Source organism: Rattus rattus, chromosome 7 (genome assembly GCF_011064425.1).
Source record: "Rattus rattus isolate New Zealand chromosome 7, Rrattus_CSIRO_v1, whole genome shotgun sequence".
NCBI lineage: Eukaryota > Metazoa > Chordata > Mammalia > Rodentia > Muridae > Rattus > Rattus rattus.
The window spans coordinates 114134725-114161897 of NC_046160.1; the positions used below are offsets into that span (position 1 = coordinate 114134725).

Sequence of the window (27173 nt, forward strand, 5' to 3'; positions counted from 1 at the left end):
GAACACATGAAACTCAAGAAGGATGACCAAAATGCGAATGCTTCACTCCTTCTTTAAAAGGGGGACAAGAATACCCTTGGCAGGAAATAGGGAGGCAAAGTTTAGAACAGAGGCAGAAGGAACGCCCATTCAGAGCCTGCCCCACATGTGGCCCATACATATATATCCACCAAACTAGATAAGAAGGATGAAGCAAAGAAGTGCAGGTTGACAGGAACCGGATGTAGATCTCTCCTGAGAGACACAGCCAGAATATGGCAAATACATAGGCGAATGCCAGCAGCAAACCACTGAACTGAGAACGGGACCCCCGTTGAAGGATTCAGAGAAAGAACTGGAAGCGCTCGAAGGGGCTTGAGACGCCATATGAACAACAATGCCAACCAACCAGAGCTTCCACGGACTAAGCCACTACCCAAAGACTATAGGGCTGACCCTGGGCTCCAACTGCTAGATAGCTAGGTAGCCCTAGTAAGAGCACCAGTTGAAGGGGAAGCCCTTTGTCCTGCCAAGACTGAACCCCCAGTGAACGTGATTGTTGGGGGGAGGATGGTAATGGGGGGAGGATGGGGAAGGGAACACCCATATAGAAGGGGAGTAGAAAAGGGGAAGGGTTAGGGGGATGTTGACCTGGAAACCAGGGAAAGGAATAACAATTGAAATGTAAATAAGAAATACCCAATTTAATAAAGATGGAGAAAAAAAAAAAAAAAGAAAGAAAAGGTACAATTTAGACTCCTAATGACTTTCCAAGAAAATGTCTAAAATGCTAAACATAATTCTTAATCTTTACACTCTGAGTAAGGGAAAATGAATCTGCTGCTATTTTTACACACACACACACACACACACACACACACACACACACACACGTATGTATATTTATATATGAAGCTTAGTTTCTCAATATTCTTATTAACTCCCATGTTGCTTTATGCTCTTTGCCCATTTATTTATTTCTGCCTGTGTGTGTGTAACTGAGCATGCCCTGGCATGTGTGTCATAGGGATTCAACTCAGGCCACCAGGTTTGGTGCCCACTGAGCTATCCTGCTGGCCCTCCTTGCTCATTTTTCAATTCAGTTGTTCTTGTTATTAATTTGCAGTACATTCTGTGTTGGTGTTAAAATAGCGAGAGAGGCGCTACACAAATGGCTCAGTGATTAAAGCACTTGCCGCTGTTCCAGAGGACCCAGGCCCAGCACCCTCATGGTGGCTTACAACCATCAATCACTATAGTTCGAAGGGATCAGATGCCCTTTTCTCCTTTCTATAGGCAATGCATACATACGATGCACAAATATACATGCAACCAAAACACTCATAAACATAATATATACATATGTGTTTATGCATGTATTTGTGTGTATGTATGTATGTATGTGAGAATATACAAATGAATCTTTAAAACTATTAGAGCTTAGGTCAGAGTGTTTACATACTTCTAATTTTGTAAATAACCTTTGAAGTTCTGATAGTCATGATTTTTGCTGTACTTTCTGAGTGCTGGGATTACAGGCATGTATTACTATACCCAAGCTACAAAAAGGATCAATTACATAATACATAGTAGACTTTAAGTAGGTTATTTTGAAACACAGGGTAGGGAAGAAACCTAACTATGCAAGTATCTTTTTAAAGAAAGACCATGAACAACTAGAGTCAAAACAAGGCATTTTCCTCCTCCTCCTCTTTTTCTATACCAAAGTAGTTCACCAAACTTAGACCAAGTCATGTATTTCAAAATTGTGTGTTTCTCTCTCCACTGTTTCCAGTTTAACCTATAAGCATACCAACAGACTATTTTATTAAAAAGTAACAACTTCAATTAAGAGTTCAGAATAAGGGATACAGAAATGGCTCAGTGGTTAGGAGCAGAGAATCTGTATTTGACTCCTAGCATCCACACCAAGCAGCTCATTAACTATCCATAACTCCAGTTCTAGAGGATCAAACATCTCTGGCTACACAGGTACCTGCACTCATAGGCAGATGCCCACATAAAGATACACACACATACAGAGTTAAAAATAAACTCCTAAAAAAAAAAAAAAAGAAAGCGTAAATCTCTAGTTGTAAGTTTCATCTCCTGTTTATACTGTACACATTACATAGCATAAAGTATTTTAGTGTTTATATTACTATTATGCTCATCCTACCACAAAATAAGATTAGTTTGGGAACTATTGGTCAGTTTTGGAGATCTACACATTATATAATATCTGCATACTAGGGGCTGGGGATTTAGCTCAGTGGTAGAGCGCTTACCTAGGAAGCGCAAGGCCCTGGGTTCGGTCCCCAGCTCCGGAAAAAAAAAAAAAAATCTGCATACTAACTATAGGTTACACAGTGTTAGTTTTTAATGATCTTAAGTTTGAGTGAGAGAAAACAGAAATCTAAACAAATAATTACACTAAGTTAAACAATGGGCCCAAAGCCATGAAAAGTACAGGCTACAATGGGAATGAATGGGTAGTGACAGAGTGGTAGTAATGGGGAATTAGGGCAGAGTAAGCAGTTGTGCAAATTAAGCAAAGTGGGTAGTAGAGAGCAGACAGGTAGAATGCAGGCAAGGCAGTAAAACCAGGTGGTGCACATCCTGCAAAGAGCTAGGGTCCTCAAAGAACTGCAGCAAGCCTTTCCATACTTACTGGTACAAACCTTTCAAGCAAAGCCCAATAAGAAGCTACAAACAGTGCTCCATGGAAGATACTTTCAATTACACGATGGAAATCAGAAGCACTAAGCTAATGTTGAAAGAAAATAACAAGTATGAAAATTGATAAAAAATAAATATTATGCAGAGCTCAGTGAAAGTAGATAGCAGGCTCCATTCAGCCTAATAGTCCCCCAAAAAGCTTGTTTACAGGTTAGCCCTGGCAGTGTTTGAGTATGGGGGTCATGAGTCTTCCCTCTATCCTCTAACTGTTTGACAGGGTGATTCACAGAACCTCAATAGTTTGGGAAGCAATATGATACATACTAAATTGCTGTTTTCCTCTTGTGAACTTAGAATTTAGGCAGAAGTCAAGTCAAAAGGCCTCTGTGACCAGACCTCAATAAAAGCTCTGTGCACTATGTCTCTAATCAACTTCAGTAAGAGACAACACTTCACATGTACAGCCACATTTCCACACTGGTAGGATGAAATATGTCCTTCCTGCATGTCTCCTCCACAAGAAGACTCAAGGAAGCCTTTGTTTATCTCCCTTGAACTGTGCCCCATGATTCCCTTCCCTTTGTATCCTTGTTTTAATAATTCTTGGCCACATAAGAGTTGTACTACGTTGGTTTTGAGAATCCCAATGCAGAAACACCATGGTGTACCATGAAATGTCTTTTAACTCTCTCCCTCAGCTCCCCAACTTCAGACTATATTGTTCTGAAATAAATAGTGAGCTGGTGTTGAGGTCCAATGCTGTTTTTAGCCAGCATGGTGGTATACACTTTGGGAAGTTGAGACAAGCAGCAGCTTATCATGTGAGCTCAAAGCCAGTGTAGGCTAGCTACAGTGAGAGTCCTGGTCTCAAAAGTTTTTTTTTTTTTTTTTTTGTTTTTGTTTTGTTTTTTAAAGAAATTGGGACGTTTCAGCTGAGACCTTGAAACTATTCTGTGAAGGGGGCAGAGAAAAATGAACAGGCCTTTATGTGTTGGGGCTGAGAAAACGAGGAAAAGTATGGAAAACATTAATCAGGCTGGGTGAGGCCAGAACAGTCTACAGGGAAGAAATGGCATTTAAATGAGGTTCACTTACAACTCTCTGTTTTAAGTGAACCTCTCCTCGGCTGCCAGGAAGTTTACACAGTCTTCAGCTGTGGTGCTTGTTTCTCTGTAAGGGATACACTGTCTAAGCCCTCCGCAGACTATGTCCCCACTGGATTAGAACTGCGTCTTACTTCATTAACTATATATGCCAAGGAGCTTCAAGAATGCCTGGCTGGTAATGCATACTTATTAATAAATGAGGTGCTTAGAAATGGAAACTCCAATCAGGAAAGACTCACAGAAAACTGGGAGACAAGAGCACATATGAAGAATTCCATCTTCAGTTTTGAATTTCCTTCAATTTTCCTTCCTCTGCTCTTTACTAATTCCTACTGTCTCCTTGTCATAATGACATAAACCAACACCATGTACTCAGGTACCATGTAGCCAAGTTATTAATGTTGGAGAGTAAAAAAAAAGGAAGATCAATTTCATATACAAAAATGACAAGGTACAGTGAATACAGAAAGAAAGACACAAAGGTTATGGCATGGAATTAGAGAAAGTCAGCCTTTCTCTGGCTGTCTCTAAACACTAAGAAATGAAGATATAGGCACTTTAACACAGAGGTCAGCTTATGAACAACTATCAGGCCCATGCATTACTAAAACTTGCTGGAGTAGAAGATTTAAAAAATTTCAAGACAACCTACTTCTTCCACAGGTTACTCTAGAGTAACTTCTTGAAGTTTTGATCAGGCTATCACAAATGCTTAAACCCCATTTTGACATGATTTTTCCTACAAAAAAATTACCAAGAATTCAGCAGGCTTCTACTGAAAAATGTTAATAAAGGTCCTTCATAACCTTTCATAAGGCTGAGGCCTTAGAGATAAGTTCCTTACCCCTCTACTGAAAGCTCTGCCCTGGACCCTGGACAGAAGTGAAAGGATCTTGCGGGAGACCAGAGGTAATTAGTATTTCTTACAGGCAGACAAGGGTGAACATTAGTATCTATGTAGTCACAGCAGTGTCAAACTTCAGATCTCCTAAGCAGCAGTTATTCCTGGCTTGAAAGAAAACAACAAAGAAGCACTGGTCTTATGGAGAAGAGAGAAACCAAGGGAAACCTTCAGATATACTTGCAATTCTTAGAGGCCCTTCCCAAGGATGCTAAAACACATAATGGTATGATAAAGGGTGACTTCAGAAAGTCTTACACTTTCTTTCCTCCTGCTGGAATTTCATGTAGCAAGCTGAGAAAGCTACTCTGCATTATGAAAGACTGAACAGAGTTCACTTTGAGTAAGATACATACGCTGAGTTCTATGATGAATCTCTCTCTTCTAGTAACTTCCCCAACTCTGTGCTCTTAGGACCTCTTCCTACCTTGCCACTAGTTACTGTGTAGCTTGAATGTAAATGAAAACACTTCAACATGTTTCTAGCTTTTGATTTGACCCAAGTAAGTGTCAGCAAGTCGTGGGGTAAAAGTGAAATTAAGAGATGTACACCAAACAGTAGTGTCTTAGTTAGGGTTTTACTGCTGTGAACAGACACCATGACCAAGGCAACATGTTGTCTTACAACGACAACATTTAATTGGGGCTGGCTTACAGGTTCAGAGGTTCAGTCCAGTATTAAAGGCAGGAACATGACAGCATCAAGCAGGCATGGTGCAGGAGGAGCTGAGAGTTCTATATCTTCATCTGAGGCTGATAGTGGAAAACTGACTTCCAGGTAGCTAGGGTCAGGATATTAAAGCCCACACCCACAGTGACACACCTATTCCAACAAGGCCACACCTCTACATGGTGCCACTCCCTGGGCAGAGTACATACAAACCACGATGAGTTGGTAGCTCAGTTACAGTACAGTAATTATGGCAATTTGATTTTCTGGTTTTCAGTAAGAGGAAATCTTAATGAGTTACTTTTCATTTAATTTTCTTTTCAGTAGCAAATGAAAGTATAGAGAAGACTTGGGGTAATGGGACAGGTATTCTAAGAACCAAGATATGCAAACAACTTGAATGCCCATGAACAGATAAAAGGCAAAGAAAATGTAGTACATATAGAAAGGGGAATTATTTGGCCTTAAAGAAGGAACCATTTGGTAGCATAGATGAATCTTGAAGACATTATAAGTGAAGTAATAAAGTCATATAAAGAGAAATATTGTATAGACTCATTTATATAAGATTATTCATCTAGGTTTGGTCATTACCCAGATTGACTAGTAACTATCTATACTAGTTAAACTCACAGAATCACAATGGCTATTAGTAGTGGAACTGAAAGAATTAAAGTTTATTAGTTAAGAGGAATAAAGTTTCAGATAACCAAGAAAATTAAGCTCTAGAAATCTATAGTACAACAATGTACCTAAATCAATGCATCATACACTTAAAAACTTAAGATGGCAGATTTCATATTGTTATTGAAATAAAAACATACTTTTAAAATATAAATTTGATGGGGCTAGAAGGATGGCTCAGCTGAGTAGTTAAAAATGTGTGTTGCGGGGTTGAGGATTTAGCTCAGCGGTAGAGCGCTTGCCTAGCAAGCGCAAGGCCCTGGGTTCGGTCCCCAGCTCTGAAAAAAAGAAAAGAAAAAAAAAATGTGTATTGCTCTTGCAGAGGACTAAGGCTTTGTTCCAGGACCCATGTCAGGTGGCTCAAATACACCTGTACCAGCTCTGCAAGATTTGATGTCCCTGACAGATATAATTAAAATAAGTCTTTTAAAAAACAGGAATATGAATGATAATATATTAAAGGCTGGTAAAGAGGCAAGACAGGAAGAACTAGAGAAAAAGAAAAAGAAAATGATGTTGTCATTGTTCTTTTAGGTGAAGCTTAGTGGTAGTTTTGTCCAGCATTACACAAGGCCCTGGTTTGATCCCAAGCACCCACCTCCTCCACACACACAAATTGAATATGAGATACATTTTAAAAAAGAATTCTATATGCAAACAGAAAGTATATCCATTAGAAAGGTTAGTACAGAGCTGAAGATGTAGCTTAGCAGGCAGAGTACTTACTTAGCATGAACAAAGCCCTGGATATGATCTAACACCACAAAAACCAAGCAGGATATATGCCAGCATCTAGGAAGTAGAAGCAGGAGGCTCAGAAGGTCAAGCTCATCCTCAGCTTCAGAGTTTGAAACCAATCTGGGCTTCAGAGGAAGATACTGTCTCAAACCTGTTCACTCCCAAGAACCTCTCTGCTCTCAAATTAAATATAATTTTTAGCCACATGTATAAGTATATATCTGTGCGCGCATGCGCGCGCGCGTGCGCACACACACACACACACACACACACACACACACACACACACACACACACACGTCTAATGGTAAGGCATTTGCCTAGCTTATGTGTGAGGGCCTGGGTTCAAGCACTAAGATTATCAAAACCAAGTAAAAGGATTTTCTTTCAACTAAACGTTTGTCTGGATATCTAAGTGCTGAGCACTTGGGGATATAAAATGAACAAAAAGTAGCATAATTTTTTGCTCCAAAGGTACAAATGTCTAGTAGAACACAGCAATAAACAGACAACTATACTGCCCGGGAAGTGTATATCAGTGAAGATGAAGAACTCTGGAAACAAGCTGCCTGAATGTGGATCCAGTTCTGCCATATATAACATTTATAAACTGCACAATCTTGGGCAAAGTTTTTGTCGTCTTCTTGATGATAATGAAACAGTCTGCTTTATAAGGTTGCTAAAGTGACATGTGAGTTGATAATGTAGGATCAGCAGTTAAAAAGTATGAATTTTATTCTTAAAGAGACAGAAAAGGAAGACATTAGAAAATAATGCTCAGAAAGCATATGAAGACCCAAGCAAGGACAAAACCTGGTTGCTGAGACAAAAGTGATTTGGGAAGGAAGGCAGAGAAAGCAGGATGCGACCTAGGTGATCCATCACTGGCACTATACTTACATGGGCATGGGCGCACAGGCATGCGCACATACTTACTTCACTACGGAGTGGGAAAAAAAGGTGCTTGTTAACGTTGATTTATTATTTTCTGTGAGTATGTGTTGTGTTCCTGAATGTATGTATGTTATGTGCACAACATGCATGCAGGAGCCTGTGGAAGGCAGAAGGAGGGCATGAGATCTCCTGGAACTGGAGTTCTTGATGAATGTGAGCTATATGGATGCTAGGAACTGAACCCGAGTCCTCTGCAAGAGCAGTCACTACTCCTAACTTCTGAGCCATCTCTCCAGCACCTTTGTTTTTTGTCTTAAAAATAATAGTGGGCTGGGAATTTAACTCGGTGGTAGAATGCTTACCTAGTATGTGTGAGGCCTCAAGTTCAACTTCTAGCACGGTGTTATGGGAGTGGATGACATGGGATACATAACCCACAAATAATACTAATTCTACTGCCTGAAATCAGTGACAGGCTTTTTCTTTGTCAAGAGGCTAAGAAGATGGCTCAGCAGGTAAAACCACTTGCCACCATGCCTGACAGCTTAAGTTTGATTCCCCAGGATCTATCTACATGGTAGAAAGAAAGAACTGACTCCAGCAAGTTGCCCTCTGACCTTAACACACACATGTAAACAAATACATAAATAATAAAATACCAAGGACTCCATACCCCCTGTACCTCCATGTTCATTGGCGTTCTAGTCACAAAATGGAGGAAGTAGAACTAGATTTTCATCAACTAATGAACTAGTAATTAAAATGTGGCACATACACAGAGTGAAACTTTATTCTGTAGTAAAGAATGAACTCTGCAGGAAAATGGATGAAATTAGAAAATATATTGACTGAGGTAACAATGGCCTAGAAAAACAAGCACTGCCTATTCTCCCTCATATGTGGACCCTAACTACACATTTTTACAATAGTATGATTTAACATTACTGTGTGCTAGTAGAAGCCAAAAAATTCAAAGGGGTCATCAGAGGGAGGGAGTGGGAATGGAACACATTGAACATAATATAGGAAGGGGGAATTACTAGGAGAATAAAGGTATACCAGGGAGGTAAGTGGGAGGATAGGGATGAGAAGGGGCAACTAAAACTGTGGATGGATGAAAAAGCCATATAGAAATCTACTTTACAAGCTCATTGAAAAATGATATTGAATGGGGGTACCCTCCACGGGTATTTAATGTTCCTCCCAGAAGCCAAAGGTGACGAAATGAAAATCCAAGAGCCAGGTATAAGACACCTATTAGGCATTGGGCAGTTAAGTCCCAGATGTTTCTGAAACAATACAGGATACTGTCATTGCTCTTGGTTAGCCATCAGAACTTTATGGTAAGACCGTGTTGTTGAAAACACATTATACTTTTGTTAAAGGACATGGAGAAATCAAGCTGGAGCTGAACTGAAGTTTCTTCCCTACCCGCTAGCTTTCATGATGCTGGCCCATGCAAGTTGCTGGGGGAGAAAAGTCATCAACAGTTTTAATGAAATTTCTCTTATCATTAACAGATCTAACATTTGCCACAAACTTACCTAGCTCTGCCCAAAACATTTTGCTTTACAATAAAACTCATGCCTAGTCTAAAGCAAACAAAAAATATTTTGGGAAAGACATGAATATTTAAATCTAATAAAGTATATTATAAAATTATAAATTATAAAATTTCTTAAAACACAATTCAGAAATGAATCCTAGATAGAACAGACCTAACTACAATTTTCAAAACACTTACTATCCAATATAGATGAAAATTAAAACATTATATTGTACCCCATAAGTATGTATAAATATTATGGCCTTTTAAAACAACAAGGACTGGGGAAATGTCTCAGTCAGAAAGGACCTGGTTTTTAAAAAAGCCAGGTGTGCTTGTAATCCCAGCACTGAAGAGACAGAGACAGGCACATGCTCAGCACCGGATGACCAACCCATCTACCCTATCTGCTGAGATCCCAACTGATGAAAGACTTTCTCAAAAATCAAGGTAGATGTCTCCTATGGAACAGTGCCTGAAGCTGTCCTCTGGGCTTCATACATGCATGTGTGCAGACACATGGACACACACACGTACATACAATACATTGGAAGTTAGTTCTGCCATATGTTTCCCACTTAAAAAAGGAAAGAATAGTACTATAAAAGTACAATTTAATATTGCTCCTTCCATAAGGGACTATGACAAGATGAGACCACAATTTCTTTTTTAAAAAGAGACAAAACAAATGACTTCATGTCCCCCAAATTTATTTTATTTGTAAATGATTATGTATGTAGATATGTGCATGTGCGTAGATATGTGCATGTGAATGTGGGTGTCTGCAGAAACCAGAAGAGGGCATCAGGTCTCAGGAACTAAAGTTGCAGGTAGTAATAAGCTGTCTCATGTGGCTACTGGGAAACAAAACTCTGGTCCTCTGTACTTGCTTTTAACTGAGCAATCTCTGTAGTCCCATGATCCACATTTTCTACCTAAGTGAAATATATATTCAGGCACAATAGCTCACAGAGTTAACTCTAGCACTTAGGGGACTATGGCAAAAGGATTCCTTTGAGTTCAAGACCAACCTTCATTATAGAGTGATCTCTCTCAAAAAATAAATTCCAGTTGATAATTAAGAATCATCACAGGGTGGAGGTGGTGCATGCCTTAATCTCAGCACCTCAGCACTCAGGAAGCAAAGGCAGGCAAATCTCAGAGTTTGAAGTTAGCCTCGTCTACAGAGCAAGTTCCAGGACAGCCAGGGATACATAGATAAACCCTGTTTTGTTTTGTGGGGATGCCAGCAAACAATATCTAAAGTTTTCATTTTAATTTGGCTTAAAGGTCATAATACACCTTACATTTATTTTAAACTTGCTTATCCAACAATTATACAGTCATCATGTTATTTTATCCCAAGGTCACTTGGTGGATATCTATCATGAACAGACATGTTACATTCTATATACTTTGACTTACAGTCAGACACATCAAGTGAGTGCTTACAATATGCTGTGATGTAGATGGGAGAGAGGTCTAAAGTGCCAACAGAGTAGACAACTGTTGGTAAAGATAAAATAACTAGACCTTGAGAATAAAAGGCACTGTACCAACCAGAACATTTTTAATTCCACAGAGCTTGTTTAAAACAAGAAATTTGTGGTTGAAGAGATAGCTCAGTGGTTAAGAGCACGTGCTGATTTTCCAGAGGAGCCAAATTTCGTTCTCTGCACCCACATGGCAGTTCACCAAGACCAGTCCCAGAGCCCTCTTCTAGCTTGTGCAGATACATAGTACAAAACTTACAGTCAAAGCACCCATATACATACTTACATAAATATGTGGTCTCATAAATGTATCTGTTATAAGAAATCTTGTAGTAGGGAAGTTCAGGGCATGATATAACTAAATGATGCCACCAAGAACTCTCTTTCTACCTCTGATCTGCTATCTTCAGGAAATGTTTTATCCCTGTGGTTAGAGGACAACTGCCAACAGCATTAAGGGCCTCATATTCTCATGTTCTTGAACATGAAGAGAAAGAAGAACCATTTCCCTCAGAAACAGTCTATCTCCTTTAGTTCAACCTGACTGGGGCAGGTAATAGTTTACAAGGGAATGCAACTGATTGGATTAGACTAACCAAAACCTAACCCTGGAGTTGGTGATGAATCATCTCTAAGTGCCCTATATTTAAGAATAAAAGCAGATTTGTCAGGAATGGAGATATATGATGGGCAGCTAACAAGAGTTGATGACAAAGAATAAGGAAACTCCGAGCACTTGGATAAACACATGAAAACCACAGATGGAAGGAGAGGAAATAAGAAACAGCTTGGTTCAACTGGAGTGATGGGAAATGTAAGATTGGACATTCTGCTGTACTTTTTGGAAGTATTATCAAGAACAGTCAAGGGCTGGAGAGACAGCTCAGTGATTAGGTGCATGCAGGTAGCTCTCAATCAACTGCAGCTCTAGCACCAGCGGGTCTGACACCTCTGGCCTCTGCGGGTACCTGCACTCATGTGCACATATTCCCACCCTTATCCCTCCCCCATATAATTAAAATAATAAAAATAAGTTAAAGATACAAAAATAGCCAGAGATAGGTAGGGAGAGTAAGGAAAAAGTGGCCTGGCCCAGCCTCAGCTAGCGGCTATTCAACAACAGTCCGACTAGTGAGGAGAGGAATAGAAAAGAATAGAACAGGGTTTAAAATCCACACGTAGATTTCTAAAAACCTAGGCAAGACAATTCTACTTTTGTTGCCGTTGTTTTGTTGAGGCAGAATCTCACTATGTAGCCTTAGCTAGCCAGGAACTCACTATATAGACTATGGCTGGCGTGGAAGTTATGGGTGTCTGTCTGTCTCTGCCTCCTGAGTGCTGGAATTAAAGGTGTATACCAAACATCCAGCACTATCTTTTCTTCTTTTTTTTAATGCGTGTGTGTGTGTGCACTCCTGCATATTAGAATACATGTTTAGGTCAGACAACAGCTGTGGGAATCAGTTCTCTTCTTCCGCTATGAGGATCTCAGGGATTAGACTCAAAGCCATCAGGCTTAGCAAGTGTCTTTACCTGCTAAGCCATCTTGCTGATCCTTATTTCTTTTATAACAAGAGAGAAAATTAATCTTCAAACAGATTAGGTAACTTACTTGAGATTGCAAAGTGATTAGAGCCTGGTACAGTAGTGTGCATCTATAGTCTCAGCTGCTGGGGAGGCTGGAACAGTAAGATCACTTGTGCTGTGAGTTCAAGAACAGTCTGGGTAACAGTGCGATGCCATCAAAAAGAAAACAAAATCAAAAGACTATAAACAGTAGTCAGACTGTAAAGAGAGGTTTGATGCCCAAAGTCGGGTTTTTTAACAGCAGAAATTCAAATGAAAATGTTTTTTAATGTTTCATAAATAAGGCTGATATAGTGGCTTGCACACAGTACTTGGAAAGCTGAGGTAGGGTTACATCACTAGTTAAAGGCCATCTGGGCTATGCTGTGAGTTCTGGGCCAGCCTGGGGTACATAGCAAGACCCTAACTCAGAACAAAAATAAAGTATGTGTATAAAGCCAGGACTGCCATATTATTTTGTCAACATCACAATTTTCTTATTCACCAGGCTAGAAACTCTTGCAGAACTTACATTTAAAAAACAAAACCAAAAAACAGCTAAAATACCCAATAAATCCTGAATGTAAAAAAATTATCTCAATGTAATAAATGCCATACACAAAAACTTGTGCTAACACCAGACCTTGTCTGTTTCCTTTTGTGTGTGTGTGTGTGTGTGTGTGTGTGTGTGTGTGTGTGGTGTGAGAAAAAGGGGGAGGGGCAGGCAGGCAGACAGACAGACATTTCCCTCTAAGATCTACATTAGACTTAACCAGAATTCATTTAAGTGGGAAGGAGAGACATGACTCCTATAACTGCACAAAAGTATTGACATACATGTGCACCCACAATCTTATACATACAATCATACACACAATAAATAAGTGCAAAAAGGTTAATACTACCTAAAGCAATTTTCATTATTTAATAGAACAAAATCCCAATAGTTTTTATTAGCGAACTCTATTTTAAAATTTCAATGGCATCTCAAAAGATTTCACTGCAAAACAATCATTAAAAGTGCAGAGGTCTCATATTCGTTGATTTCAAATCTTAACTACAAAGTAGTTATTAAAATAGCCTGATGCCAATACAAAGAGACCTAGAGAGCCACAACCAAAACGTAGCACTTACGGTTCAATGGTTATTGCTCCCTCCCTCCTCACTCCTTCTCTCCTTCTCTTTCTTAGTACATGCTAAGGATTCTCACTACAACTACACTACATACCCAGTCCTCAAATGATTTCCATTAAGGTGCCAAAGCCATCGAATCAGACAGTATTTTTAAATAAATAGTACTGGGAAAACTGAACTTAACTGGGAAAAGTTAATCTTAAAAAGATAGAGTATTGGGGTTGGGGATTTAGCTCAGTGGTAGAGCGCTTGCCTAGGAAGCGCAAGGCCTTGGGTTCGGTCCCCAGCTCTGAAAAAAAAGAACCAAAAAAAAAAAAAAAAAAAAAAAAAGATAGAGTATTTACAAGTATAGAACCCTTAACAGAAAACAAAAGGAGAAAACCTTTATGGCAACCATTTCCACACCACACCAAAAGGACAAACAATGAAAAGAGAAATAAGGTAAACAGGACTTCATCATAGTTAAAAACTTTCTGACAGACTAGAGGTGTTGTTGTAGTAGTGGCTGAAGTTGGGATTTTGTCCCAACATCACAGAAAAAAAAAATTCTTTTAAGTTCTTGTTGGGTGTGGTGGTACATGCCTGCAACCCCAGAGTTTGGGTTACAGAAAGAAGGTCCCTAGTTCGAAGGCCAACCTGACCATGCAGTAAGACCTGGTCTCAAAAAGCCAACAAATAAGCTGTTTTTCTTTTTCACATCGAGGAAGAAAAGGCAGCACAGATAAGTAGAAAACATTTGCATTTTGTTGTAGGTGTCAAGCCTGATCTGGGTTTGAATTCAATCTCCCCCATATCTCCAACCACAAGACGAAAGGACAAACAACTCTTGCCAAGCTGTTCTTTGACCTCCATACATGTACTACGGAATGTCCACAAGCGTGCTAGCACTCCCACACAAGTGTAATTTTTTACAGGATCATGTCTGATAGGAGATCAATACTCAGAAAAACCAAAGAACTCCGACAACTCAACAACCAAACAGAACTTTTGATTGAAAACCTAGGCACAGGAGCTGGGCATGGTAGGCTGTGCATCTAACTCCAGAACTAGGGAAGCTAAGCATTTTGATGCTAGTCTGTGCATCAAGACCCCTCTCAAAAAACCCAAAGTGACAGATGAGGTGACAAAATGCCAGTAAGTACAGGAAAAGATATTCATCATTAAGTAAATGTATATTAAAACACAATGATAATCACATACACTCTCTAGGATGACTTATTATAAAAGGAGAATCCTTCACACCCCAGAACACAATCTTTGTGCACTACTGGTGGGAATATAAATTTCCTTTGGTTTGATAAATACCCAAACTGAAGAGATATCTTGAACAGGTCATTTTTACCATGTTCACAGCAGCATTTTACATAGTGATCAAAAGACAGGGGTGTCCATGACCACTGAAGACACAACATGTAGTATATACTGAGAATGGGTTTTTCAGCTTTAAAAAAGGAAGGAAATTCTGACACCGCACAACACGAATGGACCATCAAGCCAGTCACAAAAGAAAAATACTGAGTTTTAGATTCTATGATTGTACTTCTACCTAGTCAAGGTCATAGATACAGTAGAATAACAGATTTCAGTTGCTGAGGTTAACCATGTTAGTGTTTAAAGAGTACAAATTTTCAGTTTGGATGAAAGAATTCAATTCCTCAGATTGAGGCTGTGTCACTTTGTCTCTGAAACCAAACTCAGCATACATGGAACCCTCAATTCAAATCTCAGCACTAGGGGAAAAATAAATCCTGACTATGTGGCCGGCAACATCATCCATCACATAGAGCTATCTGCTGAACGAGCTGGTGAGTCCTAAGTTCCATCCCTGGGAACCCACATAGTAGGAGAGAATCAACTCCTCTAATATTCCCATGACTTTCACCTGTGATCTTTGGCTGCATGCACATGCATGTATATGCACTAACAAAAAATAAAATCTAGTAAAAATAACATTTTTTAGGGCTGGAGAGGTGGCTCAGTTGTCAAGTGCCACCTTAACCAAGAGCATCTTCCCCTCCAAAAGACTTGAGTTCAATTCCCAGCATCCACATCAGGTGCTCCTAACTGCCTGTGACTCTAAGTTCCTATATGCACACACAGAGATAATTAGACACACATACACACACACTACACAAAGTAAAGTAAAAGAAAAATAGGAGGTGGGAGAGATGGTTAAGAGCACTGACTGTCCCTCCAGAGGTTCAATTCTCAGCATCCACATGGCAGCTCACAACTTTCTGTCACTCCAAGACCTGACATCCTCACACAGACATACATGTAGGCAAAACACCAATGTACAAAAAGTAAAAATAAGTTAAAAAGATATATATATATGTATATATATATATATACACACACACAATTTAAAACTAACTCAGCAGATAGCAATGGTAATGATGTACAACAATGTAAACTTGTACAGAACTGTACAATTACCAACAGTTAAGATTTTATTACATATATTTTACTTCAGTGAGTGTATAAGACACACATACCTGCTAGGTAACCCTTCTTACTAACTTTACCTTACCTAGCTCAGCAGTACAACATCCTTAGATCTGATTTTCAGCACTACAAAAAAGTATTTTGAGATAAACTTTGCTGGATTGTACAAATCTGTAACCTTAATATCTGGGAAGCAGAGGAATGATCCTAGTTTAAGATATCATCTCTGAGTCAGGTAATAAAATGGCTAGCTACTATCTTTTTGGCTCATTTTATTCTTGCCTTATTTTAACTTAACCTGTGGTTGACAGCTTTTAACAAACATCTTTAAAGGTTTGTTAAAACTTGTACAAAACTTGAAATTTCAATTTAGCACTCATATCCTTCTACAGAGTCAGCCTTCTGGCTAATGTCCCCTATGGAAAATACCCTCTAGAGAGGAGACTGCCTGCTCCTTTTGTCTCCCTCTATTCCCTTTCCCTAGCACTAATCTCACGTTTAGACTCTTGCTCCCCCACCCCACCCCCAGGTCACAAAGCAACTGGCCCAATCTCTCTGTAAATATAAACACTCATTGGCCAGTTAACATTCCAAGTGTCCCAGGAAGTTATTTAAACTCCCAAGGGCCAGCTAGAACTCCCTCTCCCCTGACCTCCCACATGTGAGTGCATCTTTTTCCAATAAGAACCTCGAGGCAAAGTCTATTATACATTATATTTCTTACTCCCACCCCCAGGTCTGGAATAATGAAAACACAAAGCAGACCTTCAATAATCTGCACCCAGTGATTAAAATATGAAAACATAATCATTTGATTCTATTTCTGAAAGTTAAATTCTGAAGCCCTACAGCAGGAGAGAAGGGGGACTAGGCAGTAGAACCTGGAAAACCACTGTGTTTTAAATCCTAAGGTTAGAGCCAGATACAAAGAACTTGAGATGCTAATCATGTTGGGACACAGAACACTAACAGGAGTTAGGTTTTACAGAATGAACCCATGCCAGAGTGAGCCAGGCTACAATGTGATGAAAATCTAGTTATGGACCTAAGAAAACTTCAAATGAAATGTTACTCAGGTTTTATTAAATATGGTGTTGGGTGGGGTGGCCTCTTTGCAGTTATTTTGGGGTAGCTGCCAGGTTCAGAGAGAAATGCTCATTTCTGCTTTCAACTTTATTGTGCAAAGTCCTACTGATTGGGATGAACAGTGTGGTGAAAGCAATTCACAAACAGTAGTGCAGGAGTGGAGTGAAAAGAGCTCTTTCTCACCTGCAGAAGCCTCGATCCTAGTTAGGTCTCACCCCTTCCCAGGTAAGACCCATGGCCAGGCACCTTTCTGTGCCCCCCCCCCTTAAAACACACAAATCTCTAAAGGCTTTTCTGACCCCAAAATTCCAAGACAAGTCTAACCTCAGCTGCTATTAAGTTCATATAACTTCAAGTCTTTCTTCCAGACTTACAAAGAAGACAAGGTGTGTGATATGAGACGCTACTCAAGAGACAAAAGATAACGTTTTCTGGAAAAGCTAATTTATCTGCAAAAATGCTTCTTCCTAAAGCTAACTTATCTGCAAAAATGCTTCTTCCTTGCTCATCACAGTAAAATGTTTGAGCTGAGGAAACAGTGCACTGGGAAAGAGAGCCAAGATTGCTCTGTAAAGTAGGCCTACTCCAGAGTACTTATTATGCGTGCTGGTATGTGAGAGGCGCTGTGGTAGTTCAAAGCAGATACAACACTCCTCAGAGTTTCTCCTAAGACGGTGAGAAAGTTCTCACCCTAGAGTGTGAGAGAGTGAGTGTGAGTGCGTGGAAGGGAGTAAACAGCAGAGCAGCAGAAGAAAAGGCACGCCTTTCGCCAAGTACTCTAGGGAGCTCAGCCTCCGCGTCTCCATCAGACGCTCGGTATTGTCTCCCCACCTACCTGTCAAAGCTCAACGCCAGTTTCTTTCCTCCCAGAGCACTCACCCCGGACCATTTCACTTCGCCCGTGGGGAGTGACCCTCCCCAGGCCTACGCCTCCCCAAGCTCTGGCCCTCCCTGAGGCCTCACGCCCACCCGTGGCCCCGCACCCCGTAAACAGGAGTCCGCGCCGGGAGCGGGTCCCCGAGCGCAGGGTGCGGCGGGTCCCGCCCCTCGAAGCCCGGTGCTAGGAGCGGGTCCGGGCGGTCACCGGGGCGGGGGTGGGTGGGATGCGCGCCCTCCGACCCCGAGCGCCGCGCCTCAGTCACAGACGGGCCGGAGGCGCGCTGTCCGGCCCGCCCCTCAGGGCGCGGGGACCGGCCGGTCCCGCGCCGGCGCTCTGGGCCCTAGACGGCCGGCTGGTCAGCGCCAGAGCAACCCCCACGGCGTCCGGGCCTCAGCCAAGGCGCCACCACGCCCAACCACCGCCCCTTCCTCAGCCGGACGCCTCGCGCCGCGTCGGACGGCGAGACGGCTCCTCTGCCTCAGACACCGAGGGACACTCACCTCGGAGGCTCCTCCCGCCGCGACTGCTGCTGGGACCGCTGCCGTCGCCTCCGCCGCCGCCGCCCCCAGCGCCGCCGTCCGCACTGGCGCCAGCCCCCGCGGCCATTCTCCTCCAGCCGCCGCCGCCGCCGCCGCCGCCGCCGCCCTCCCCTCTCCTGTCAGTGGTTTAGGCTCCGGGACCACTCCAGGTTCCCCCCGTCGCCATTTTGACTCCGACAGGGAGCAGGAGGGGCTCACCTCGGCGCGGCCCTGGCGCGCCTGCGCCGCTCTGCGGAGCCGGACGGCCCCGCCCGCCCCCGCTGTCGGCGCGCCCCCGTCACGTGACCCGACGTCGCCGCGCGGGGTTGGGAGAGGAGGGGCACGCTAGGGAGGCGCGTTCCCAGGGGCTCAGGCCAAGAGGCGAGTGCGCGCACATTCTTCTGGCTAAGTCTGCCCGAGGGAGGTGCGAAGGGGCGCTGGGTACTTGTTGCAGCATCCTGCACAGCTCTTAAAATTGTAGGGTATTATTCGTTGTATCTAAATGGAATAACCAGCACTACGCAGGGGAAGGCCAGTTCCACTGATTCGTTTCCTCTGGGCTGCCGCCACCCACCGGGTGTTGGCATAAAATGCTTGCCTCAAAAAGAACTGGGATCCGGAGGAAAATTCCTTCCTGGCCGACTTTGCGTTTCAGTGGCTTCCTTTTGTTTGGAAACTGTTTTGTCCTCTTGGTACTTTTATAGGTAGTACTTTGCTAGTTACCTAGTATTTGAGAAAAAAGATACCGAAAAGTTTCAACAACAAAGAACTAGGCTGATGGAATTCACAGTGTCCCCCATGGGGGAGCCAGATCTCTTTCATAAACAGCCCTTGTTTGTGATTTTTGCGGTAATTACCGCAAGGCTGTAACAAAAACGACTTACATTTATAAGCCCTACAGTTTTCAAAGCACAGTTAAATACATGGTTTCTGTCTGAATGCCAAAACCGCCCTTTGAGGTAGTTGGGACCGGCGTTATTATCAGTTTTACAACTAGGGAAGCGGGCAAGCCAAGACAAGAATCCAGGCTGTGTCCTTCAGGAATTTGCGTTTTCCGTGTTTCCCCAGTCTTTCCAAAGCAAGTTTTTTTGTCACACTTCTTTTTGATGGTGTTAGATTAATTTTTTTATGTGTGTGAATGTTTTGCCTGCATGTATGTGCGCCACATGCGTGTCTGGTTCCCACGGATCCCCTGAACTAGAGTCATAGATGGTGGTGGAGTCACCATGTGGGTGCTGGGAATGGAGCCCGGATCCTTCGCAAACGCAACAAGTGCTCTAAATCACTGATCCATGTTTTGGGCTCTTTATGGCCCCTTTAAAAGCACCTCAATAAAAGGTCCTGTCCTTAGTTCCTGAATAAATTGACTCGATTTAACCTAATCTTTTAAAAATTTAACTGGCCTGTAGCATTTACTTTAACTTTCTCAATTGATTTGAGGGTGGGGGGTATTTGTGGTTTAGGTAAATTTCAAAGGATAAAAGCAATGAAAGTTTGTCATGGGTTTGGCTTCTGGTTTTTTGTTTTGTTGTGTTTGCTTTTTTCTGTTTTGTAGTAAAAAGGGTCCTGGCCCTTTGATATGTGCTTTTGTTTATGTTGAGTATATGGTGTGCGTGTGCATATGTGGTGTGTTTGTGGGGGTCGGGGGTGGGGAGGGGGTGTGCAGGGCAGAGAACAAACTCAGGAGTCAGTTTTCCCCTTTCACTTTTGAGGTAAGGTCTCTTTTTATTTCCGTCCAGCTGACCTGTGAGCTCTGTCTCCCATCTCTACAAAGTAGCAATGAGACTAAAAGATGAAGAGACACCGGTTCTGAAGATTTAATTCAGTTGCGTGGCAAGCACTTTACCCCTATCTTTCTAGTCTCTGTTTTAAAAGGAAGTTTGACCTTTATTGTTTTATAGATTTGGCCTTCAGTTAAAGGACATAAATTGTTTCTGTCAACTTTTTTTTTAAGATTTATTTATTTATTTTATGTATGTGAGTACACTGTCGCTGTCTTCAGACACACCAGAAGAGGGCATCAGATCCCATTGCAGATGGTCGTGAGTCACCATGTTGTTGCTGGGAATTGAACTCAGGACCTCTGGAAGAGCAGTCAGTGCTCTTAACCACTGAGCCATCTCTCTGGCCCTTCTGTCAACTTCTAATAAAAGAACTTTTATTTCTTTGAATATTTTCCTGACTTTTTTTCGAACTTTTTTTTTTCTTTTTTTTGGAGCTGGGGACTGAACCCAGGGCCTTGCGCTTGCTAGGCAAGCGCTCTACCACTGAGCTAAATTCTTCGAACATTTTTAAGTTTATTGTATTTTTCTTATTAAGTCATTAACTGCTTTCTTTCAAAAAAGAACTCTTCCTGGACGTATTAGTTTACCATTTCCTCGTGCATTGTATATGCTGCCTCTATTTTAATCTCTGAAGGTCTGTCAATTATAGCAGAAACTGTAACTATTGTTCAAAAAAGGATTCTGTTTGCACAAGGGCTTCTTCCTGCTTCCAGAGCTGCGTATACGGTGACTGCAATCTCCTGTGAGACATGGCTGCCCCCAGATCTCTGGGAAAGACCATGATCACCAAAAAGAGGACACAGAGCTTCACCCTGGTGACCAATATGTCAGAGTTAAGAACAACTGATGGAAACCCAGAGGTGACAACAGGAGGTATGGAGATTCAAGGGCCAGATTCTGATGCTCAACATTTGGTTGTGAAACAAGAAGAAAACTGGGTACCTGCTGCCCACTGGTTTCTGGAAGATCCTGATTCACAGCATCAAGAAGCTGGATGAGCTCCTGGTGTGCAGCTTACCGAGCTGAGCTTAATCACCATGTTTTCTCCAGACGCTCAAAACCATAGGAAAAGCAGCACAACCGGCCATCAGAGTCACCAAACCTGACACCATGCTGCGCAACAGCAGCAAAAACAAAAATGGATAAAAAGTGTTCCCTTTGCACTAAGATAACTCCAGAAACTGCCACAGAGGGGAGAGGGATTCCCCAACAACTGATGAGCGTCAACCGGCTACACAGCTGTGAGCAATAGCAAATGGTGAGTGGAAAAGAGTCTTGAGGGAAACCGCTCCATCTATTTGGAGTTGATGAGTAGCTCTTCATGCTGACCTCCTAGCCCCCCTCCACTGTAGCTCTAGTCCATAACTGCACGATATCTACAGTCAGGCCCCTCCACTATTTTCCACAACTTCAGCTTCGTCTATATCCGTTGAACACATTAGGGGATGGAGAGATGGCTCTGCAGTTAGGAGCACCGGCTGCTCTTTCAGAGGACCCAGTCTTGCTTCACAGTGCTCACATTGCAACTCACAACGAGCTGTAACTCCAGTTCCGCAGTATCCCATACCCTCTTCTGACCCCTGGCAGCATTAGGCAGGCATGTGGTGAGCAAACATATTCAGATGTTAATATACATATGCCTTTAAAAACCTTTAAAGTGAGCCATCACTAACTTGCTTTTACTTAACCATAAACATAGGAAAAGGACTTATTTCAGGGTTTTCACCAGCAATCTTTGTTTTCATGGATTCTGACCTTGTGATGAGGCACAATTCGGCAGAAGTTTGTGGTACTTCCTCATGATAGCTAGGAAGCAGAGAGAGGGAGAGACTGGGGACCAGAGGTAATCTTCAAAGATAAACTCCCAGTGACCTTCTTCCAACTATGGCCTACTTCCTAAACTTCCCACCAGTTCCCAGAACAGCATCCCCGATAGACACCAACTGTTGAAAACATGAGCCTGGGACTGTATTCAGTTTGTACTTAAATGAAAACAGAGTCAGAGAGATGAACATGTGACACAAGCCAGCCAATCAGAACCTTTCCTGAAAAATTTCCTGAAGGAAGTGTTTCCCCTTGCTAGGTTTCTTTATAATCATGACCTTAAAAGACTGTGTTAATTGTTTTCCTCCACTAAGAGGGGAATGCACAGATGCACAGGCATCAGGAAAGAAGAGCAGAGACAGAGACAGACTGGGAGGAAAGCCTCGACCTTTAAATATGTGCTCAGATGTCTCTGAATCTAAACCAGCCCCCTCCCCCCATTTTAGTGTTTTAGGAGCCATTAAGAGGTCCTAACTCCTCATTTTATCTTCAACTAATTGGAAGTGGATAAAAGCAGCGGGCTTCTGTTGTTTGCAGTCAGAGATCTGAATTCACAGCCAGTTCCTCCTCCTCCTCCTCCTCCTCCCTCCTCCTCCTCCTCCTCCTCCTCTCCCTCCTCCCTCCTCCTCCTCCTCCCTCTTCCTCCTCCTCCTTCCTCCTCCTCCTCCTCCTCCTCCTCCCTTCCTCCTCCTCTCTTCCTCCCTCTCCTCCTCCTCCCTCCTCCCTCCCCTCCCTCCACTCCCTCCTCCTCCTCCTCCCTCCTCCTCCTCCCTTCTCCTCCTCCTCCTCCCTCTTCCTCCTCCTCCTCCTCCTCCTCCTCCTCCTCCCTCCTCCCTCCTCCCCCCTCCCCCCTCCTTCTCCTCCCTCCCCCCTACCCCCTCCCTCCTCCTCCTCCTCCCTCCTCCTCCCTCCTCCTCCTCCTCCCTCCTCCTCCTCCTCCTCCTCCTCCTCCCCTCCCCTCCTCCTCCTCCTCCCTCCTCCTCCTCCCTCCCTCCTCCTCCTCCTCCTCCTCCTCCTCCTCCTCCCCTCTTCCTCCTCCGTTTCCTCCTCAGAGTTCCCATGGTTACAAAAAGTTGAAAAACCTGAGACATTTACATCCATGGATTCCAATTTTTGTCACTCCAATATCTTGGTTTTCTTTTTAATTTTTATTTAATTTTAAGTGTGTGTGTGTGTGTGTGTGTGTGTGTGTGTGTGTGTGTGTGTATACATATGGATGGGGATATGTGCATACCACAGTGTGCACGTGGAGGTCAGCAGACAACCTGAGGGAATCGATCATCCTCCTCTACTGTGTGGGGTCCTGGGGATGGAGCTTCTGTTGTCTGGTTTGACTAGAAGTACTCTTATGGTTGAGCCTCTCACCAGCTCAAACTCTAATAGTATTTTCTTCCCAGTGTACTTGCTTTTTTAATATTCATAAGCCATGGAAGCCCCTTCTCAAGCCCCTTCCTGTATGTACCATAGAAACAGGGTTTGGTTTTTTGTTGCTGTTTTTTTTAAAGTCTCTGATTGATTTAAGAAAACAAGACCATTGGGCATGCAAGATGATGCCGTGGGTAAAGGTGATTGCCACCAAGCCTAGAAACCTGAGGTTCCCAACATCCTGAGTTCAATCCCAAGAACCCATATGGTAGTAGGAAAGAGACTCCTCTATAAATTGTCCTCTGATTCTCATACATATACTATGACACATGGAGCAACACACACAGACACACACACAGACACAGACACACACACACACACACACACGAATAAAAGTAAATAAACATTAAAAAAAAACTAGCTGTGAGCTGAATTCAAGGCCAATCTGTGACCTTATCTTAAAAAAAACCCCAACAATTTTTAGTGTGAGGTTTGACTAGGATCTGAATGTTAAATTTTTTTCCTATACTGCTGGTGGGAGTGAAAATAGAAAAAAAATGCTTAGGAAAGCAGTTTGGCTTTGCCTAGGAAGGATGAAACTCTTTAGTGCTACCACACACCTAAGATAGGCCACCCAACCCTCCCTAAAGGTACCTAGCTGGTACTTAATTATCATTAGGCAAAATTTGAGAGCTATGCTAATTTCACATTAGGTCTCTGTCAAAGTTATTCTTGAATGTGTTTGTCTCTTTAAATGATTAAAGACGTTATAGCCTAGCAGATTAGCCATTTAATTGACAGCTGTCAGGCCCTTCAGGCAGCAGCACGGGCAGCAGTAGCAGCAGTAGCAGTTGCCTAGGAGCCTGACTGAGTAGCCCCCAAATCAGAAGATTGGGAACCAAGTGTAACTTCTGCTATTGGGGGCCATGGACCCTGAGTCTAGGACAACAGTGAACAAGATCACAGCTGCCCTCAAAGGTGTGTTGGGGTAGTAGCAACTGCAGTAGAGTGTGGCAGCTCACAGACACCTGCTTATTGAAGCAGCTCGACATTGTGACCACTAACTGTTATATACCTCACGGCTGATCACAGAAACTTTAGTCCAGCCAGAGATGCCGAGCGGAGACTTCTTTCTAGCCCCAGAAACTGTCACAATGGTCATGTCCTCCTATGTAGTGACAGCTTTGCTTTGGGAACTCGGCTTCCCTCAGTGCTGTGGTGGCGCTGAGACTTCACCCTGCTTTTGACAGCTTCAGGTAACCCTTGTGTGACCTTGTCTGCAAGGACGGCAGGTGTCTCCCTCCCCCTCAGCAGCTCGGGACAGCATAGCACCTCCTCCACCCTTGACAGCTAGTGTTGCAGCCTTAGGTCTCAGGAAAGCCTTCTGAATGGTCTCATTGCCTGCCCGAGGTGTAGCTCAGGCAGAATGAGCTGGCTGCACCAAAGAGCAGAAAATTCTCCGGGCTGCCAGCTGCAGGCACAGCCAGAAGCAGCAGCTAGAGGGCAGCGGAAAGGTTCAGAGAGCAGCAGGGAGCTCAGAAGGAGAAAATGGAAATTGTGGAAGTGCTAAGAAGGCAAGATACCCAGGAGAGCTGGAGACTATGGAAGGGAAAGACTGCAGAAAGCAAGAGGCTGCAAAAAGCTGCTAGCCCAAGCTGCTGGAATTGTTGCAGGGCACTGCCCAGTTACCCAGAGTGGCCGAAAGCTGAGGGGCTGGGCACCGAAAGTTCAGAAATATAACTCTAGCTGCAGGAAGTCTCCGACTTTGAAAGTCTAGACCTAGGCATCCGTGGGTCCCAAAGCTTAGAGCTGTCAACCTGTGGCTTGTGGCTGGCACACAGAGGCTCAGGCTGCCAGCCCGATTTCCACTGAATACAGCAAACAGAATGCTCAGCTGGTTGGTGATATAAACATCCCACTGTTGGGCACGGAGACTTATTCTCACATATGCCAGTAGATGCAACTATCTAGCAAGTGTTCGCATAGTGAAAAGCAGCCCAGGTCACCCGTCCTCATTGGGCCAATTTAAGGAGACAAACAGCAAATGGCAGGAAAAGGACAGCCCTGGCAAGGGAACAAAAAGGCCCTGTGTACCTCGAGTCCATCTTCAGTGTCTCAAGGTGGTCTGACAGGAGCCAGAACCATGGTCTCTTCCTGGGAGATAAGGTCTCTGTCAGAATCACACCTCCAGCCTTTCCCTTCTCCCGGCTCGAGCCTCCCAGTAAAATTCTAGTCTCTCCGGGTTTATTAAATAGTCTGATACCCAAACTGAAGAACAAAAGCTCCTCTTTAGGCTATTTGGCAGCACAGAAGGAGCACAAGTTCCAGGCCAATCCTGGGCTATATAGCTCCTTTTAGGACAGCTTGGGTTACATATTAATACACAGTCTCAAATAGGAACAAAAAATGCAGTTCAGGAGAGATGATGGGTGTTGATTCTGAAGTAAAAGGTAATATATGAAAATGAAAACTGCTTTTATAGTTTATTTTAAAGAAGAAATATGTCTATATCTATCTATAGACATATAATTTAATTGTGTACAAAAGAAAAAGAATATGGAACACCAAGAGTGTCTTTTAAACTGCCTGAGGGCACTTCTGCCTTGAGATTCCTTGTAATAATGGACCACAGCTTCTGTCGGGTCTTTTTATATTACCATCGCGCCTGCAACTCAAAAGTATGTTACTGATGCTACCGGTTACATAACTTGAATGCTCCCCACTCTTGCAACTGTCTGCCCTTCCGGCTCACTTATCTGAGCCTCTCTGTCCTTGAGGTCGTGCCTTTGCGAAGAAGACAGACGCCAACAGAGACAAAGGGAGGCACTTCGTTCCTCAAAGTCATTTGGTCCTTGAGCAGAAATTAAAGGTGCTTTTCTAGCGGCCACAGTTCAAGATACTCGGACATGAGGCAGTACAGTGTTAATGTCGTTACATAATTTTCTCGAAGCCTAACATCAGCTTTTTAAGAGAATGAACTTTTTTTTTAAAAAAAAAAAAATCACATTTAAAGAAGGTGAGTGGGTGAGGGAGTCTTTCATATTCTTTGTATACGTGGAGCTACAGCTCTAATTATGCCCTTTTATATAACTGCAGAAGGAAGGCCTTGCATTGTGGGTCACTGGGAATACACTGAATCCAGGCCCACTAAGCCCTTTATTGAAAATTGTAGAGGCCTAACTTGACAGTACGGGGCTTTTGTGACTTAGAGAAACTAAACTGAGGAAGGCTTGTCTGTACCTGTAATTTGAGCAGCTAAAAGAGCTTATCTCCCGGGGTGGGGTGGGGGTGGGTGGCTTAATTGTGTTGTGGCTGAATTTGGAGTCAGATTTACTGACACCGTTAAAAAGTCATTTAAGTCTGCTGTTAGAGAGGAAAGCTTAAATGCTTGATTCTCCCCTCAGCTGTGCTGCGTTTCAAACTTCCCCAGCATTGGGATGAACTCAGCCAGCTTTCTCTGCATTAAGATCTTCCCCGGTTTCAGGGTGGTGTTTGCATTTTGTTTCTTTTTTGGTTGTTTATTTGCTTTTTAAAGACTGGGCTCTACTGTATTGCAGCAATAGCTCTGAATTCCTGGGCTCAAGCATCCTTCTACCTTATCCTCCTTATTAGCTGGGACTGCTGGTGCGTGCTGCTGCTGCCCCAGCATCGGTGAGGAAGGAGAGCTGGATGGAGACGGAGGCCGAGAGGCTTCAAAATCAGGGCCTGGAGAAATGGCTCAGTGCTGGAGAATATTTACTTTTCTTGCAGGGGACACAAGTTCAGTTCTCCAGGGGATCTGAGTCTCTCTTCCGGCCCCACACAGGTGCACATGAAAACAAGTGAGTTTTAGAAAGACAGAGGCCATTACAGAGGAAGAGGGGATCTCTACCACCCCGACT

General features: G+C 43.0%; 1 protein-coding gene across 1 annotated transcript in view; it reads right to left on the minus strand.

Moving 5' to 3' along the window:
• Btbd7 (BTB domain containing 7) overlaps positions 1 to 18413 on the minus strand; it is a 95780-nt gene extending 77367 nt beyond the window's left edge. Inside the window, exon 1 of the mRNA XM_032908289.1 lies at positions 18302 to 18413. The gene's annotated coding sequence lies outside the window, so the exon portion shown is untranslated. The remainder of the gene's footprint in view (positions 1 to 18301) is intronic.
• Positions 18414 to 27173: the final 8760 nt, after the last annotated feature.